This window comes from Colobus angolensis, unplaced genomic scaffold (assembly GCF_000951035.1).
Source record: "Colobus angolensis palliatus isolate OR3802 unplaced genomic scaffold, Cang.pa_1.0 Scaffold78, whole genome shotgun sequence".
Taxonomy (NCBI): domain Eukaryota; kingdom Metazoa; phylum Chordata; class Mammalia; order Primates; family Cercopithecidae; genus Colobus; species Colobus angolensis.
Genome location: NW_012121598.1, coordinates 7,015,932 through 7,020,825, shown reverse-complemented (window position 1 = coordinate 7,020,825; position 4,894 = coordinate 7,015,932). Strand labels below are relative to the sequence as shown.

Here is a 4,894-nt window from a genome sequence, read left to right as displayed (position 1 = left end):
AAAAAAAAAAAAAAAAAAAAGAAATAATATAATTTTTAAGAGACTGAAATTCTCACAGTGCAAGAAAACAAAACAAAACAAAAGGCCATTATCTTGAGAAACTGCTGAAATACAGAAAATAGAAAGATTGACAGATAAATTAGCACAAGCAAGTTGTTGCCTGAGCTGCTAGAGATAGGTTCCATTTGGGGCAATTCCTTGAAGAACTGCCTTAGGAACAGATGGAACAGCCAGGGCAGATGGAGAGCATACTATCCCTCCCAGCACCTTCCAGGAAAAAGAGCAGCTGCCAGCACAGCTATCAATGAAGTCTCCCAGGAAGAGCCTCTGGTGAAGGTGCTGCGAACTGTGAGAGAAGCAGTGCGGAAATGGAGGTGCCTCCAGACCTGCACACCAGTACAGTGTGGGGGGAAAAGGGGAAAGGCAGCTCTGCCAGGAAGGAAGTACAGTATTCCCCGCAATCTGCGGTTTCAGTTGCAGTGGGAAAACGTTAAATGGACAACCTCAGAAATAAACAATTCTTAAGTTTTAAATCGCATGCTGTTCTGAGTGGTGTGATGAAATCTTGTGGTCTATGTCGCCCAGGAGGTGAATCACCTCTTTGTCCAGTATCTCCATGCTGTCCCTGCCTATGAACCAATGACATTGCCTGCTTTTGACATCCAACTATTGACATCGTCATGGCTGGATGAGCCAGGATCACCGGAGGCAGATGATCCTACTCCTGACAAATGGTCAGAAGGGCAACAGTAGCCTAACACAGTCCCCTTGCCTATGTCATTCACCTCACTTCATCTCATCACACAGGCATTTTACCATCTCACGTCATCACAAGTGGGAGGAGGATAGTATGGTAAGATATTTGAGAGAGACCATATTCACACAACTTCTATAACAGCATATTGTTATTACAATTGTTCTATTAGTTATTGTTATTAATCTCTTACTGTGCCTAGTTTAAAAATTAACATTATTATGGCTGTGTAATATAGGAAAAGACATAGCACGTATCGGATTTAGTACTATCTGTGGTTTCAGGTATCCACTGGGGGTCTTGGAACATATCCTCTGCAGATAAGGGGACTACTATATATTGAAAGGTGTCCCTCCCAGAATGAAGTCCTCCTAACTGTAGTGATCGCAGGGGACTCTCAGGCTGCCTGTGGGCTTCTTATACACATACTGCAGAGAAGGTGGCAGGTCAGCACACCTGCTGCTGAAAAAAGGTCTCACTCATACATTCAAAAAAGACTATTTGTCAGGCTTCTACTGTGCTCTAGCAATAGAAAAAAACAAAAATCCTTGTCCTCAGAGAGGCTTATATTTGAGCAAGAGGGCAGAGTCAGTAAATTAGTAAATAAAATATATAGCTTATCAGATGGTGACAAATGGAGAAAAATAAAGGGGCCTCCTTTTTAAGGGAGAGGTCTGCTGGTAAAACAGATAGATATAACTGCAGGAGAAATGATCCTGGTTTATACAAACCAACCTTGCTCTCCATTCAAAAATATAAACAGGCAACCAATAATTTCCAGACATTTTAGGAAAACCAACATCATGAAAGAATAAAGTTGACCAAGCAGGACAATATGCCATAGAAGAAACAGCACAAATGTAAAAATTCTAATTATGTATTATTTTCCTCCCCGCCCCACAAAAAAAGACAAGGAAGGAAAGAAAGAGAGAAAAAGTGGGAGGAAAGAGAGAGAGAGAAAAGAAAACATTTTGAAAATTTTTAAAAACTACATTGAAGTAAAAGAAAATAATAGACATCTAGAATTACAAAATAAGCATGGCTGAAGACCAAGTTGGTGATCTAGAAGATAACACTGAGGACATTTCCAAGGATATACAGCAAAAAGACAAAGATAGAAACTATGAGAAAACCTTAAGAGATGTGGATGAAAGATGCAGAGATTCAACATTCATCTAAGAAGAGTTCCAGAAGGATAAGAAAGAAAGAAAGAAAGAAAGAAAGAAAGAAAGAAAGAAAGAGAGAGAGAGAGAGAGAGAGAGAAAGAAAGAAAGAGAAAGAGAAAGAAAAGAAAGAAAGAAAGAAAAAGAAAGAAAGAAAGAGAAAGAAAGAAAGAAAACAGAAGGGAAGAAGTTATCAAATAACTAAGGAGGAAAAATAAATTTCCCAGAGATGAAGAAAGTTATGGATCTTTATCTGAAAGAAATCACTAGACACTCAGCAGAATGAATAAAAACTACTCTTTTTTTTTTTTTGAGACGAAGTCTCACTTTGTTGCCCAGGCTGGAGTGCAGTGGCACTGTGTCAGCTCACTGCAACCTCCATCTCCTGGGTTCAAGCAATTCTCCTGCCTCAGCCTCCTGAGTAGCTGAGATTACAGGGGCCCATCAGCACACCCAGCTAATTTTTATATTTTTAGTTGAGATGGGGTTTCACCATGTTGGCCAGGGCTGGTCTCAAACTCCTGACCTCAGGTGATCCACCCACCCTGGCCTCCCAAAGTGCTGGGATTACAGGCGTGAGCCACCGTGCCTGGCCCAAAACGACTCTTAAGTGAACAGACAAGTGAAATTTCAGAATTCCGAAGGGAAAGAGAGTACTAAAAATTTCTTGCAAGGAAAAATAAGTTACCTGCAAATGATAAAAAATCAGGTCAGCACTAGTCACTAGATTGTAAGGTCCATGGGAATGGAGATTTATATTTATATAGTCATATAATTGTAAATGCTGCTAATAGGTTAATTTTTTGAATCAATCTATATACAAACACAGAATATAATTACATAAAATGTATAAAGCTCACAAGTGTGAAAATAATGTAATATCTATAATTTGGAAGTGGAAGAGAAAGGAGGAACGGAAAATAAAGTAAGTATAGAACTGCCCTCATCATTTATAATAGAGAATAAAAAATTTTCTAAGATGATAAATGAAAAATATAAATTTCTGTATATTAGTGATTTTCTACATTGACCACACATTAGAATGGCTTGAGAGCTTTAAAAAATTTACCCCAGAAGAATTGAATCAGAATCTCTGAGGCTGTGGAATGGCCATCTGCATTTCTGAAGAGCTCTCCAGGTGAATAATGTGCAGTTAGGGTTGACAACCACTTTTTTTTTTTTCCCCCGTTTTTTGGTATAGAAACAGGGTCTCTCTATGTTGCCCAGGCTGGTCTTGAACTCCTGGCTTTAAGTGATCCTCCTACCTCAGCCTCCCAAAGTGCTGGGATTACAAGCATGAGCCAGTAACCACTTTAATTAAAGTCATAAAGACAACAACTAGAAGAATGAAAAACAAACTACTAATAGTGATTGCTTCTGAGGAGTAGAACAAAAAAGTTCTGAACTATTTTAATTGTTTTTACAGTGGAAAAGACAGGAAGAAAGAAGATGAGAAGTCCCAACATTGGATGAGAACAGGGTTATTTAACCCCAGCATGACTGACACTTGGGGTCAAAGAATTCTTTGTTGTGGGAAGCTGTCCTGTGTACTGAAGAATATTTAGCAGTATCTCTGGCCTCTGAGACTCACTAGATGTCAATAGCACTCCTCCCCGTCACGACAACCAGAAATATCTCCAGATGCTGCCAAATGTCCCCTGGAGGGCAAAATTGCCCCAGGTTGAGAACCACTAGACTAGAATAATCCTGTATCTTGATCAGGCAGTTGCTTGTACTGCAAAGAAAGCTCAAGAATTTGGATTTACACTATGGCACACCACGTAAATTAAAGTGAATTTATTCTGTGCTAGGTCCTTAATTAAAATTAAATCTATACATTTTAATCTGATCACCAGAGAGGGATGCATCAGGACTTTCCTTTTGGACACTCCAAGCTTTGGGATTTACTCTCATTATTAGAATAACAAAATGTCAGAGCAATTAGGCCTTTACAGAAAGTTGCAGGATCTCCTGGCGAGTTGCCAGGATCTTGCCAATTTCTTTTAAACTTGAGAAAACACTTTCTTATGCTCCACAAAACAGGGGCAAGCCAGCCAAACACAATTCTGGGCTGCAGGCCCAGGTTCATTTCAGTTCAGCAAATATTTGAGCATATTACATGTGCTGGGAATAACAACATTATTAAAACAAAGACTAGATGTTTTACATGTCACTGAAATAGAGTAGAAATACATCTTTAAAGAGAAGGATTTGCTCTCTGTACTTTATAGGATTGTACGGAAATGCGAATTTCTGCACTGGCCAAATGGTAGCCATCAGAAATGTGGCTATTGAGCCCTTGAAAATTGGCTAGTCTGATTTGAAATGTGCTGCAAACATAAAACACACTGGATTTCAAAGATGTAGTATGAAAAAAAGAATGCAAAATACCTCATTATTTTTTCAAATTACATTTTGGATATATTGGTTTAAATATAATACAGAGAGTTCCTGACATGATGGTTCCACTTTCGATTTTTGGAATTTACCATGATGTGAAAGCGATACTCATTCAGTACGCTCCTTGACTTATGATGAGGCTATGTTCAGATAAAGATTTTCAATTTACAATTGCTTTATCTGAACATAACCCCACTGCAAGTCAAGGAGCATCTATTTACTACTAAAATTAATTTTGTCTACTTTTCAATTGTTTTAAAAATATGGCTACTAAAAATATAAATTTATATGTGGGGCTTACATTTGTGGCTCACGTTTTCTTTCTTTTTTTTTTTTTATACTTTAAGTTCTGGATTACATGTGCAGAATGTGCAATTTTGTTACATAGGTATACATGTGCCATGGTGGTTTGCTGCATCCATCAACCTGTCACCTACATTAGGTATTTCTCCTAATGTTATCCCTCCCCTAGCCCTCCAACCCCCACAGGCCCTGGTGTGTGATGTTCCCCTCCCTGTGTCCATGTGTTCTCATTGTTCAACTCCCACTTATGAATGAGAACATGCAGTGTTTGGTT

At 38.6% G+C, this 4,894-nt stretch overlaps 1 protein-coding gene across 2 annotated transcripts in view; it reads right to left on the bottom strand.

Annotated features, from left to right (window-relative positions):
• Positions 1 to 4,894, bottom strand: part of TMOD2 (tropomodulin 2 (neuronal)) — a 45,288-nt gene that overhangs the window by 14,539 nt on the left and 25,855 nt on the right. The gene's annotated exons all lie outside the window — the stretch shown is intronic.